This window comes from Saccostrea cucullata, unplaced genomic scaffold, assembly GCF_032062105.1.
Source record: "Saccostrea cucullata isolate Sc308-1 unplaced genomic scaffold, CSIRO_AGI_Scuc_v1 ctg502, whole genome shotgun sequence".
NCBI classification, from domain to species: Eukaryota; Metazoa; Mollusca; class Bivalvia; order Ostreida; family Ostreidae; genus Saccostrea; species Saccostrea cuccullata.
In genome coordinates, this window is record NW_026937360.1 from 49,883 (window position 1) to 65,884 (window position 16,002).

Sequence of the window (16,002 nt, forward strand, 5' to 3'; positions counted from 1 at the left end):
ATAAAATTCATGATAAAATTTCCAAAATTTTGAAATATGTGTCCCCAGGGTCAGTGGTTCCTGTGTGGTTGGGTGCACAACTGAAATGTATTTTCTTTTTGTTACCCTGAGCTACCTCTGGGTATTAAGTTACCAAAATAAGCATCCTAAGTGCAAAGTAAGCATCCTAAGTGTATACGTTTGATAAACAATGGTGCCTCTTTCAAAATTGTGAGTTTCATGGCTTCTGGTATAAAACACGAATAAAATTCAATTGTTGGAAAGTTTTTACGGGATACTCAGGTGACCCATAAGGCCCGTGGGCCTCTTGTTGTTAATAGTACCGACATCTATCGGAAAAAGACCTTACGTATCAACTACACAACAAGAAACATATATTGACGCAAGCGTAAAAAATGGGCCGCAGACAAATTAATTGTTCCGAAGTAATTATAGAAACTGAAATTTGCGTGACCTGTTAATTCAAATTTTTTTTATATTTTTCTGTTTAAGTATCTCCGTGACATGAATCCCTTCCTACGACATTGCCGATTTTCTTCATGAATATTACATGTATAAGCAAACTATATATAGATCTCGGGTGGAAGTTTGATGTCTATGTATAGTTTTTACATAAAAAGTACAAAACTAAAGTTTAAACTTAGCTCTAACTATAGATAGTTTTACTTTAATAAAAACGCAACAAATATGTGGGCTCCTCGCTCGCTTCCAGCAGAGGATGCTCACCACCACCCCCTTCCCAACTCCCTCTAGATCCACCACTACATTTCTTCTCTGTCAGTCTCCGTTTTTTGGTGATGAGATGTGGCGGGAAAATGCTTGGCACATTGTAAAACGTGCTAGTATCCTAGTCTCCTGGGCCAAAATGTTGTAAGATTCTGCGCTTTTAGGAAATCAATATCTCATCATATTTTTGAAAAATTTCCATTTGAAATGTATAAATATGCACATCATTTTAAAATAAATACAACAAATCCTGTTTAAAAAGAGAAAGTAAAATTGTTGATATCCAACGAGGTCTTTGTTTTAGATTATGCCTAACACTCTTGTTAATTTTCTCCGCACTTCTTTCATGTCACAGTTTGGCAATCAGGATTGGATGAAACATTTACTCCATTATTTCTAAAATTTTAATTTTATGATTATTGTGCTTTTTGTTAAACATTTAGACAATCTTTGTTTAATATTCTATAATATGAATGTTAAATATTTTTATTTAATAAATTGTTTCAACTCCGCAGAAACGCACGACGACTTCAAACTTTCATATCAAATAACCGACCGCCTCCTGGCGGCCGGTAATAAGCGCGTAGCAGGACATTTGGGTAGAGACAAGACATTAAGAGTCGATACGCACGAGATTTTGACATTTACGAGACACGTAGTACCCCATAGAGACCTTAGTCAGACGGAATGGTGGAACTATTGCCTTACAGCAAATGCTTTCACTCTTCGTTAATAAACATAGAACTGACTGGGATAACCAACTACCATATGTAATGATGGCGTACCGTGCTGCAATGCATGACAGGACCAAATGTTTACCCTAATATTTAATAATGTTAGGCTGTGAAACAGAATATCCGATTGATATTATTGCAGGCCATCCCCCTAATAATAAAGAAAATATTTGCATAAATAAATATGTTAAATTTGTGAAAGAATCCATATCTTCTGCGTTTCAGCATGCTATAGAATGTCTCCAGAAAAAAATATGATGAAAATATTAAACTAACGACTTTCAGTGAAGGTATTTTAGTTTAGAGGTGGTATCCTCCATGAGCCAAACAGAAATTAGGATTACTTTGGCGGGGTCCATACAAAGTGATTGAAAAGATCAGTACTGTCACATATGAAATCCAGACGAGTTTTTCTAAACTTCGTAAGTTAAGATTTAATCGTAACCTTAAGTTACGATAAATTCCTGTCTTACTAAACTTATCTTAAGTTACGTTAAAAATCTTATTGTAACTCTACGATAGCCTATGGACTACCCCAAGTTAAGATTTTTTTCGTAATTCTAATTAAAAATGGCTGCCCTCATAATATTTCACGACATTTTGAGAGAAAATGAAGACAAATCTTCCCCTCGCCCCCGGATTTATAGGGACAGGTGTAATGTTCTTGAGACTTTGACAGACGTTGAAATCATTGAGAGCTATAGGTTTCCGAGACACGTCATTCTATACTTGACAAAGGAAGTGAAAGACCTCATCCAACCAAAGACTTGGAGATCCCACTCTGTTCCTGCACACATTCAGGTACCTATGTTCCCAGTAACAATTTGGTAATACTAGTAGATATAAATCAACAGAGGAAATTCTGGACAATGTTATAGCACCTAAACAAAGTTCCAAACGTTACAATGTCAAAACTCAAAAAGCATAGAAACTTACCGTTATCCTGAAGAAAATGATGAAGACGAATATTCTGACTCAGAATACTGTAATCATGATCCATGTCCTTTAAAACTGACTTTGTCCATTTTCCAGTATTGAAGAGTAAACCAAGGACAACTACTGTACCAACTTATATTTGAATTGTTTCCCTTTAATAAGTGAAGAACATGCACACACAGTTACTCAAAATGTTTTCCTCCATTTATTATAAGCCAAAAATCATCAATCATTTGTTGATTCATAATAAAAATTCAATTTTGAAATAGGAAATAAAATAATATTTGAATTGTTAATAACTGAACTTAAAAAAAAATTAGGACATTGCCATTTTATTAAAAGGGGGGGGGGGGTATTTTCATGCCTTCGTTGGACAGAGTTTAAAGTTTTTTTTCCAGAGATGACCAAGGATAGTATACATATTATTATGCGCCCCCTTTGAAGAAGGGAGGGCAAATTGCTTTGCTGCTGTCGGTCTGTATGTCCACTTAGTTTTCGTTCATTTTCTTCGCAACTGTTGCACATACTGAAATGAAATTTGGTATACAGCTATATCACATGAATATCTAGGTCAAGTTCTGTTTTGGGTACGATCGCACTATCTATGCAGAGTTATGCCCCTTACTTTTCAAAATTGTTTATTTTTCCTTATAACTTTTGATAGAGAAGAGAAAGGGTTTTCATCTTTGACATTTACATTGCCTGTGACAAGATGTTTCCGAGCATGCTATAATTTCTGACACCTTGACATTGACCTTCACGATTGATCTTATTTTTAAAAGTTATTAACTTCTAATTTCTAAATCAAATGATAGGGCGTTCATATTTGACACAATATGTCATAAAAATGACATCTCACCTACAAAGACACTGAAAGCAGGTAACCACAATTATTCTTTGAATTTTCTTGTTAGTACATGTATATATTTACCTTTGAATGAGTCTCTACCTCCAGTTTTCCTTCTGTCATTAAGATTTTTTTTCGATTAGACACCCTTCCCTGACACACAAACATATCGGGTATACGTACATTCAGAATCTATATAGTATATGATCATTGAGTACAACTGGGGGAACATTACTCCTTAGTTCAGGTTCTAACGTATCTCAGATTCCTAGCAAAAGGCGACTACCTCTCAGAAGCAGCAGACCACGGCATTTCGATCTAAAGCGTTGGTGAGCATGATCATACATAGAATAGTAGAAGCAATATGCCAAACACTAGAGAACATTAATTTTCCAACCTCTACTGATGAACGAAGAAAGGTCAAAGCACACTTCTACAAGATTGCAGGCTTCCCCGATGTGGTTAGTGCCATTGATGGTACGCAGATTCCTATTCAGGGAATGAGTTCAGAAGATGAGCCCTTGTATATATGCAGAAAAGGGTATCATTCCATTAACTTGCAGGTTGTTGTTAATCCCGATTTAAGGCAATATGCGTTAGTAATCTTAATCAAAATACGACTAAACTAGAGGTACTGTGCATGAGCAATGAGCTCACTAAATGATATCCCCGCCTTCCATATGAATATAATGGCAGTGTCAATGTTTTGCTGTGGGAAACCCAAAATATGTGTCAGAACTACAAGTAAAATAGGAGGTCACAATAGCAATATGTAATAAAGAATCTGTGAAAGTTTCATTAAATTTCATTCATTGGTATGAGATCAGTTTCGTATAAGAAATGTTACCCCAAAGCGTAACAGACAGGCGGGCGGACGTATCCCTAACAAAAAAGTACTATAGTTAACTATAGTTAACTATAGTAAATCAAAGTTTTCACTATAGTAATTCAAAGTATTTTTACTATGAATTTCGGATAGATATATTTTATTTTATAAACTTCCTACAAATACTTTTCTGGAATTAAAATGAAGTATTCCTTGAATATTTACATATTTTATCAAAAAAGGACTTCATTAGTATGTAATTAAAGATATATTAAGGCTTTAAATCTTCAAAAAAGTTTCAGAGCAAAGTTTCATAGTAAATCAAAGTGTCAAAGTTTTCACTTTAGTTAACTATAGTAAACTATAGTTAACTATAGTAAATTTTTGTTAGGGTACAGACAGATGGACGGAAATACCGAATACTATATACCCTTCCGTTTTTCAAGCGGGAGTATAATAAATACAATAAGGTAACGATTGATTATTAGTTAAAAGGGTACTTAGAAAAAAATGTAACTAAAAAGTTTCATTCATGCTCAGGTTTACAAATGCCGTTTGTAAGTTTCCTGGGGCCTTCCACGACGCATACATATTGCAGAGCAGCAGAGAATGGAGGATGGCTTGTAGGGGATTCTGGCTACCCCCTGAAGGAGTGGCTGATGACCCCTCTAAGCAACCCGAGAACTAGACCAGTGGCGGATTTAAGGGGGGGGGGCGCACCCGGCGCCCCCCCCCTAAAATTGTCAAAGTTAACGTAAATGACAGTTTCGTCAAGAACATGTAAATGTGTCTACTTGGTAGGCCTCATTTTTACCCTACAAAATCTCTAGAACCCAGGAGCTTCAGACCCCTTGCCTACTTTTGGCGCCCCCTCTAACTTCAATTCCTGGATCCGCGCCTGTAGACACTTTCATCGTTGAGAGAGCTTTCGGTGTACTGAAAGCCCGCTTCAGGTGAGTCGAAAATTTTGAAATGTCTTAGTTGTGGGTCATGTATTCCACCTAAAGCCCTGTTTGTCAGAAGAACTAGACTCGTCAAATTATGAGCTTCACAATACCTTTAAGGTACAAAGCGAGCATGACTCGAGTAGCGCGACTCAAGAAAATATGACGTACGAACAAGAATCGTTCAGAGAATTGTCCCAACACACAAGACATGCTCGTAGATAAGATATATATATATATATGTATTCTCGAAATTGATCGAGAAAATTTTTGTAATTTTTAAAATATATGACCCGCGCGTTGTCATTGCGACATTTTAGACGGGTACATGTGTATTTTTCCTTGCATTTCAGATATTTTTCACAGACTTTTCATTTTAAAGAAAAAGAACAATACACTTTATTAGTGATATAAAATGCTAAGCAACATGTTTGCTATTTTTACAAATTATGTGTTTATTTGTTTACAGATCCATTTTGATCATCATTACAACATTTTCACCATCATCGTTATATCTCATCAGTATCATTATCGGAGATTCTGTCACTATCATCACCATTTAGTCATTGTCATCCATCATGGACACTGATATCCTAGACCTATTGGTTGAAGATGAGGATCTTGAGGAACTTTTGAAATCATCATGTTGTCCTCTTGTGTTTCATCAAAGAATGAATTGTCCAGTTGTACTGTCGATTCAGCTCATTCACCACCAAGAAGAGCTATTCCGGGTACTGGGAAACCAAACACAAGATGCACTATGTCAAATTTTATTGTTCTATTCCTGGATGCAAGTCAACATGTAAACTTGAAACAGATATGCGATTTCATCTCAGAACCATTCATTATTTAAACCAGCAGTCTCCAGAAAATCTACTTCAACTTTGTCAACATTTTCTTAAAACTAACAGTAACTACATCGATCCTGACAGTCTGAAATTTGTATCGCATCTTCCCGTCATATAATCTACCAGCACCCTGGAATCAGCTCCGCCAAAAGCACCCGACAATTCATTCATTACCTCCGTTTATAATTCCTCTGCCACCAGTTCCTCTTATGTGACATCATCCATTAATTCATCATTCATACCATTCGCCATTGTTTTATCGTCCTCTGTCATTTCATGGTTCAGCCATCCATCGTTTCATCATTTCTGTCATCATCCGTTATGTCATCTGCGATCTTGTCACCAAACATTGCCTTCAAGTTCGGGTCAGGTCATCTGGAACTCCTTCGTCTCCGCCGATCCGCGACTTTTGTGCTCAGCCAGACGTCGACGTTTCTCTTGTAGGCACTACAACCACGACCCAGACAGAGGATTCGCATCACTTTCATTGCATACCGTTCCTGCTGAGAAGGATCTTGAACAATTTGTCTTAGATATTGATATTAACAGATTAATTATGTTGAAAGAAGTAGCCAGTGGAAACTTGAACGAGAGGAGTGAGCTTCTGTGCAAGAGTTGAGACCAGAGTTAGAGGGAGAGTAGGAAGTTAAGAAGTGAGATAGCATGATAAGGAATGAGAGTGAGCGTGGGAAGGCTTATTTTTCTAGAGATGAACGTTTAAAGATGTTTGAGGGAGCGAATGGGATGATAGTTTTAAATTGCTGTCAAACAGGTGAAGCAAGATGGTTGTGTTAGAACCCAACAAGATGTTTGTAGAGTAATACCTAGGTCAAATTTCAGCCGATGGTCGTGCGACAAAATTTTTCTGGTCTTGTCGGCTAAAAGAACCTGATTGGCCGACATGAGTATTGGGCGACGGGGTCTTTTTTTCTTTAGAAATGAGCAATATTTTTCATAGATTCTATACTCAGTGACGTGAATATTGTTTGCAAGGCAAAGTGGCAGAATTTTGCAAGATTACGACTCATTGTTGAAAATGTGTGCAAAATTTTGTATAGAATTGCATAAAAACGACAAAATCGATATGACACGCAATTGTAGTCACAATACATGCTGAAAATCGTTAAACATTTTTTTTATTTGAATGAGCTCGTTTTATTGCTATGTGTGGGCAAAGTTAGAATTTAGCCAGGTTCCCCAAAAGTAAATTGAAATTTATTTTAACATACGCCATGAATTCTGTCCCTATGCAATGAACAGTGAAAAAATAAAAAATTAAAGTATGGAAGTTCACATTACTAAAAATTTCCTGGCAATTTCCACATCTACACAGTGTCCTTTATATGGTCTCATCCAACGGACCTTTCTTCACGGACCACAGCGGGATTCGAACCCGCGACATAAGGACCAATTCTTACTTCGCGACTCAAGGTTAGACGCTCTAATCACTGAGCTACGCGGGCAAAAAAAAATCTGAAGGACAGTTTAAAAACACATCCCACGCAAATTGTTGCAAGAAGCCACAACGTCTAAGTGGCGCTGTACTACTTAGAAAGTCTACTTAGGGTTGCGAAGTAAAGAGAGATTATCCTTATGTCGCGGATGCGAATCCCACTGAGGGACGAGGGAGCGAGTCCTTCAGATGATACTGTATGCACATAACAATATATACCGCGTCGCAGGTGCTGGCACGAGAGTGTTGCTAAAACGCGGAACGGAAAGCGGGACGGAACGGAAAACGGAATATATCATTTAAGGACATTGGCAACGTTTCTGGCTTTCGTATAGAATTTTTCAAGTTTTTTGAACAGGTTTAATGGTACCAAACATGTTCAAGTGAGGTCCTTTTTACCCACCAAGCCAGCCCTCCTTTATAGATTTTGTCAAATCAATGTTTTTACAATTTTCTATGCATTTCCTATGTAAAATGTTGATAAAATGGGCTTATATTATTTTTAACCATACGTTTTTTTTTCCAAAACTCGTTTTTTCATAAGGTTTATACATAAAGTACATTGTTGAAACCTTATTTCCGTTGACATGCATATTCTTTGGCTGAAAATGCAAATATTGAAACAAAACACAGAAATACCATCACTGTTTTTTTAATTTTGAGTTACTTCCCTTAACATCTAATCAATATTCATAATGATCAAAAGACTCCGTGTTTGTTTCCATTCTATAATTCACTCTATTAGAAACGAACTGTCATAAAACTTGTTTGCAAGGATTTATTAATAACTTTTAATTGTGCCTCCTTCATTTAACCTATATAATCGTCCTAGCTATCACCACTTTCAGCATAATTATTTCAAATCTTTGCACTTCCCAGCATTCATGTACCTATTCTAAATGACGACCTGTTGACTGTCTGCCCCCTCAGCACAATGTAAACAAACCCATCGCTGCTTTTCTTTTATTACTGTAGAGTTGAATATATCCGAAAAAAAAAAAACACACGTGCTTTTGTTAACCTCTCAGCCTGTAACATCGGAATCAGGACAACTCGTCCCCAAGACAAGTCGCCCCCATCACTTCTGAAGACAACTCGCCCCCACTCAAGACAAATCGCCCCCATTATTTTTATCTTATAAATTACAAGGAAAAAAAAAGTGTTATTCAATAATGTATATTTTATATGCAAAATTTAATTCTAATCAATACTTACAGTTTTAATAGCTAGGCCTAAAATAAAATATTGTTTGTTTGCAGTTGCCGACCGACCCATTGAAAATGCACCCGACCCAAACTTTTTTTCAGCCATTTTGTAATATTATTTTTTTTCTCTCAAATTTTTCAGGATATTAAAACTGTTTCATTTTCAATTTTTGTCTTCATCAATCAGCAGTTTATACCAAGAGTGCAGCTTGTTCATGTATAGTAGACCTATGAAAAACTCTATTTTATGTTATCTAACAAAAATCTGAAAACAGTTTTTTTTTTCAAAAAAAAAAAAAAAAAAAAAAAAAGATTGCCTACCTACCTACCCAGTCTAAAAGTTATAGGTCGGCAACTGCAAACAAAGAATTTTTAGCTCTACTGGTCAGAGACCAGAAGATCTTATGCGATGGTAATGCGTCCGGCGTCCGTCCGTCTGTCTGTCTGTCTGTAAAAAAATTTTCAAAATGCTACTCCTCCTACAGTTTTGGTCTGATTTCAATATTACTTGGTACACAAGTAGACTACACTAAGATACATAATTCTGTGTATCGGTTTTTGATTTCGATGAACGGTGTTGCCGTGGTTACTAAAAATAGAAATTTCTGTGAAATACATTCAAAATGCTACTCCTCCTACAGTTTTGGTCTGATTTCAATATAACTTGGCACACAAGTAGACTACACTAAGATACATAATTCTGTGTATCGATTTTTGATTTCGATGAACGGTGTCGCCGTGGTTACTAAAAATAGAAATTTCTTGAGAAATTCTTTCGAAATGCTACTCCTCCCACAGTTTTGGTCCAATTTCAATATTACTTGGCACACAAGTAGACTACACTAAGATACATAATTCTGTGCATGGGTTTTTGATTTCGATTAACGGTGTTGCCGTGGTTACTAAAAATAGAAATTTCTGTTAAATTCTTTCTAAATGCTACTCCTCCTACAGTTTTGGTCTAATTTCAATATAACTTGGCACACAAGTAGACTACACTAAGATACATAATTCTGTGCATTGGTTTTCGCTTTCGGTGAACGGTGTTGCCATGGTTACTAAAAAATAGAAATTTCTGAGAAATTCTTTTAAAATGCTACTCCTCCTACAGTTTTGGTCCGATTACAATATAATTTGGCACACAAGTAGACTATACTAAGATACATAATTCTGTGCATCGGTTTTTAGCTCTACTGGTCAGAGACCAGAAGAGCTTATGCAATAGTAAGGTGTCTGTCGTCCGTCCGTCTGTCTGTAAACAATTTTTCAAAATGCTACTCCTCCTACAGTTTTGGTCCGATTTCAATGTAACTTGGCACACAAGTAGACTACACTAAGACACATAATTCTGTGCATCGGTTTTTGATTTCGATGAATGGTGTTGCCGTGGTTACTAAAAATAGAATTTTCTTTGAAATTCCTTTAAACCACTACTCCTTCTACAGTTTTGGTCTGATTTCAATTTAACTTGGCACACAAGTAGACTACACTAAGATACATTAAATAGTGCATCGGTTTTTGATTTTGATGAATGATGTTGCCATTAATACTAAAAATAGAAATGTCCGTGAAATTCCTTTAAAACATCACTCCTTCTACAGTTTTGGTCTGATTGCAATGGCTTCTTTTCTTATCCTTTGTTATAAGTACAAACCAGTAGAGCTACAGTCTCGACAGAGACTTCTGGTTTAAGTTTGGCCCTATAATTAGTTATTTTTTTTCATCATGCATTTACATAATATTTTTGCTTAAAGCAATGAGTTTGCATCAAAGATTTATCATAATATAGTTTATTATTTTTTTTATTTGAATCTTCATATTTCCCGAATTGTTACTTATAAAAGATTTCTATTTTAATGACGCATATTTTCTTCAGTGTTAAAACATGTTTAACTGACGGCGTTAGGATACTGATGATAATGATAATTACTTAATTTCAATTGAAAGCACCAGACAGAAAATTTAATGACATACCCAAGCTAACAACTTATTTTGATATTTCAAAGTGATTTTCTAATTCAAATTAGTACAAGCAAGCTCCGAAATTAAACATAGTTCATGTCTTTTGCTTTTTAAAAAAATTGGCGTGTCGTATCCAAGCTCCATTTGCAGTTTCAATGTGATGGAGAAATTTTGCATGCAAGCTCTGAAAATTAAATTTATTTAGTTTTTGTGATGAAAGTGTAAAATAAATATATGAATTAAGAGAAGATATAAATAAAAAATGGCAGTAGCGACAATACATGTAGTGTTTAATTTATAAATAGATTAAATACATTGTATTTCTGTTTTGTTTTCAACAGAATGCAAAAATTTATTTTCAGTTGTTTATTTTAACTTTCTAGAAACAATTTCATATCAAATATCTGTATAATATATTTATTATTCGCTGGTTTCTTAAACTTGGGGCGAGTTGTCTTGGGTGGTGGGGCGAGTTGTCCTAAATAGGGTGCGAGTTGACTTGGGGGCGAGTTGTCCAGCATTCGTAACATCTGCTTTATTTGTTTTCAGCGCCTAGAGAATTCCATACGGGAGATCACTCTCAATGACTTGTTTTCGTAAGTGAAAAAAACCTATGTATAAACCTTTTTTCTCCGGAAACCCTTCATTGCCAATGATCTTAAGATTGAATCACTTAAAATACACAAATTTTTAACATAAACGATATATCTTGTACATATTCAATCCCCCATTATAAAATACAAGTTGATTTAGTCATAATCAGTCTCTTATTCACGAAAATCGCGAACATAGCAGTGACGTAGATTTACTAGAATCGAATATGAAAGAAATTTGATTAGCGAAAAAAGAAGACGATTGTTTTATTCGGCAGGGGGTGCGGATAAGTCTACTGGAACATCTTTCAGAACTTTTTATTACACATATCTTACTACATTTATTACATAAACAAGTGTGTGTGTGAAAGGGAGAGGGGGTAAATGAATATATTTTGTGGAAAATGTAGCATTTTTACATTCAATAAAGTTAAAGCGTGTTTGTCTGTAGTACATGTGTGCGGAGAGGGAGGGGAGGGGGGGGGGGTAAATGAATTAAATAAAACATTTGAGCTTGTTTTTCCGCTCATCGAATAGGTCCTCAAAATTGTAAAAATTTCCGCCCCTTTCGGGTTCAAAATATACATCAGATATAAATAATATATTGTTTTTAGTGTGGCTGTGTGCACCTACACCGAGTCTAAACTTGAATACCTTTTTTAGACTTTTATATAAAGAATATTGATTTATATCTGATTTATATCGATTGGAGCTTATTAAGGTACGATTCTTCTCTGAATTCTGACTAGATGGAATATTTAAAGTATATTTGTTGACATGTTATGTATTTAGATGTAAGAGATTTAAAAGACCATATTTTTCTTTCCTCATCACAATTATACAACTTTAAATAGAAATGGTAAACTGTGTTTGAAAACTAGCAGGGACTATATTTTTGGCGGAATGGTGGCGTATGAAAATATCTTCTTTTCTGCCTCTCAAAATGATTATAGAACTTTGAATTTAGTTATAATTTTTACGAAATCAAAGACCAGACGAAATTTTCAAATGTAAGTTAAATTAAGAATAAGGGACTAAAGTTTCAAAATGTATCAAATAAATAAGATTTTTCACACATACTACAACGACGTTGGCTTTTAAATGCTTCAATTCTAAATACAGATTCGAGCCAAAAATCCGTAAAAAGTGTTATTTCTCTCTTAGTAAACGATCAAAACTTTTAGTTTTTGTATCATTTTGTACCTTTATGTGACAACTTTACTATATGTGAAAACTGGAAAAAGTTAAATATAGGAAGCATATAAAAATAGCTAATAAATCCTAAAAATTTAAGAAAAGTAGAGGAAATTCGGATTAGCAAATATCCATTTTATTTAAATTATCCATGTCAATTTGGTAATGTCATCTTATTGGCCTTATATGGTAGCTTCTTTTTATGCAAAAAACAAACAAAAAACAAAAAAAAACAAAAAACATTCAGTCTTTTGAATTACAAGTAGGAATCGCATGATTAGAAATGGTAATTTTTATTCTTAATGTCCAGGACAAAAGTAATGACCTTGACCTGACCTTGCCTCTAATATTAAACGGTCAAGTTTTATCTCACTGATATCATCACTTATTGATATTGTCCTCTTGATTCTATGAAAATTTCATTAATTTTAAATAAAAGAAACTTGAGAAGAATCCTATCTTAACAATATATTCCGTTTCGCGCTTAAGCAACACCCCTGGCAGGAAGAAGATCCCTCACTGCCCGTAAGTGCCGAGTAAAAACAAAACTTGCAGCTCTCTGCTAACGCTTAAAAAATATGTTTATTTCCTGTATCATTCCCAAAAAAATAAGGGTTGGTAGGTCGGGAATTCTTTTTTTTTGCTTATGAATGGTCAAACATCCCCGGACTCAATATACCAGGTATCATATTTACAGTGGACACCCAACATGGCATCCAAAATGGCTGCCTAGCGGCAGAAAACGAACTTCAGAAAGTTGTAGGGGGAAATTGTTGTTATAATAATGATTACTCTTTATATCTAAGGTAAATGTAAACTAGGTTGACATATTTTATGTCTCAAGTTAAGCTCCAAGCTAATTTTCTTTTTTTAATGATTGGAATCAGCCGATTAATCAAACGAAGTTTTGCCATTTGTCAGAAAAAAAATACACCCGGGGGTAATTTGAATGGGTCGGTCGGGTTACAGGAAACAAACATATTTTTTTAGGCCTAAGAAGTAATGGATTTTTCATATATGTGAGAAAAAAAAATATCTAGCACTGGAAAAGCTTAATTTAATTTTAATATTTCGTACGCTCCCTCACCGATGCATTGATCAAAAGTTGTCCACAGATGCCATCTATAAATTAAATGCTAACTAATGTTTAAAGCAACCGTAAGGGGGGTGTTCAACAACAAAACGTATATACAAACACAGTGGGTTCTGGCCTGTGTCGACTCCCCGCTTCGCTGCTGATACGTCCGGTCTGCTCGGCATCCACGTGTAGAAGAGAGAGAGAGAGTGCGATTAGCCCATAGTCTGACGTAATACAGACAGTAAGTCGTACCACGGGACATTCGCACAGACACTACACTCCCCTCTGATTTCTTTGAAAGGCTGGAGTCTACCACAGAAAAGAGTGTCCGGAACCATCTCCATCCTCCCCAGGTTTTGGGGTTTCCTCACCAACCATGACTGGTCCAAGCGGCTCCAGAGTGGAGTGGGGACTTACAGTCCCCACCACCTCTTCCATCATGACCAATTCCTCCTCAGCCAAGCAAAACTCCAGTGATGGTGGCATCCCAAAGTGACCTTTCAGCCTGCGGCGCTTGCGTCGGCGCCGCACACTGGAGCGGGGAATTGATCCCCAGCTCCCTGAAATCCGACCTAGGAAACGACTCTACAGAGAGTCCTCCAGTACTTGTCCCGCCCCAGTAGCCACCATCTTCCCTGCAGCTCGGGTGGGGCAATCTCTACGGAAGTGCCCCTCCTCTCCACACTTGAAACATACAGCAGGCTTCCGGTCCCGCTCCGTCCATCTAGGGGGTACCACTCCTCTGATGTTTCTGAAGGGGGCAGCTTCCCTCTGCCTAATCAACTCCTCAAGTTTATCTATCCTGCTCCGGAGGGCTCTAAGCTCCTCCCCAGGAGCAACAATTTCCATCCCATGATCATCTTGCTGGACATCTGGGCCACAATCAAGCTTCCTTACTTCTCTCTTGGCTTTAGGCCTATGTAGCCGGGAATGCTGGTAGTACTGCATCTATTCCACGGCTTCATCCACAGTCCGGGGATGCCCGTCAAGCGCATCCCTAACAAAAAAATACTATAGTTAACTATAGTTAACTATAGTTTACTATAGTTAACTATAGTGATAACTTTGACACTTTGAAAACTTTGATTTACTATAGTGATAACTTTGACACTTTGAAAAACTTTGGCAAAAACTTTGACACTTTGAAAAACTTTGGCGAAAACTTTGACACTTTGAAAAACTTTGGCGAAAACTTTGACACTTTGAAAAACTTTGGCGAAAACTTTGACACTTTGAAAAACTTTGGCGAAAACTTTGACACTTTGAAAAACTTTGACGAAAACTTTGACACTTTGAAAAACTTTGACGAAAACTTTGACACTTTGAAAAACTTTGGCAAAAACTTTGACACTTTGAAAAACTTTGACGAAAACTTTGACACTTCGAAAAACTTTGGCAAAAACTTTGACACTTTGAAAAACTTTATCGAAAACTTTGATACTTCCAAAAACTTTATCGAAAAGTCCGATACTTTGAGAAACTTTGTCGGAAACTTTGACACTTTGAAAAAATTATCGAAGTCTTTGATACTTTGTAAAATCTTAATCGAAAACTTGGATACTTTGAAAAACTTTATCGAAAAATTTAACACTTTGAAAAACTTTGTAGAAATCTTGGATATTTTAACACTTCGAAAAACTTTATAAACAACTTTGAAAATTTAAAAAACTTTATAAAAAACTTGGATACTTTAACACTTTAAAAAACTTTATCGCCAACTTTGACACTTTAAAAAACTTTATCGCCAACTTTGAAAATTTCAAAAACTTTATCGAAAACTTGGATGCTTTGAAAAACTTTATCGAAAAGTTTGATACTTTGAAAAACTTTATCGAAAACTTTGACACTTTGAAAAACTTTATCAAAAACTTTGACACTTTGAAAAACTTTGGCGAAAACTTTGACACTTTGAAAAACTTTGGCGAAAACTTTGAATTTTTGAAAAACTTTGGCGAAAACTTTGACACTTTGAAAAACTTTGGCGAAAACTTTGACACTTTGAAAAACTTTGACAAAAAACTTTGACACTTTGAAAAACTTTGGCGAAAACTTTGACACTTTGAAAAACTTTGACGAAAACTTTGACACTTTGAAAAACTTTGGCAAAAACTTTGACACTTTGAAAAACTTTGGCGAAAACTTAGACACTTAGAAAAACTTTGACGAAAACTTTGACACTTTGATTTACTATAGTTAACTATAGTAAACTATAGTTAACTATAGTAAACTATAGTTAACTATAGTAAACTATAGTTAACTATAGTTAACTATAGTATTTTTTTGTTAGGGATATAGGCAAGCATCACGGTCCTCGCCACCATAACACAGATGAGGTATAGCGTGAAGTGTGCTTATCAGGCACACTGGGGAAGGCTCGGGCATGTAGAGGGACCCCAAGGGGCAACCCCCTCCCATGTAGCCTGACAATGACAGAGCAAAAGGTGTGTGACGGGAGCCAATAGACTCGCTCCCCCGGGATAACCATACACACTACACGGAATGCGAGGGTTAAATCTCTCTGGCTGCATGACACTATTGATAGCCCGGCGCGTGTCCAGGCCTAAAGCCGACATGGCCTCCTCAACAGACATATCCATAAATAAATAGCACAATAAAGTAAATCATTGATCAATTCAGAAAGTCGATTCAAGAAAAA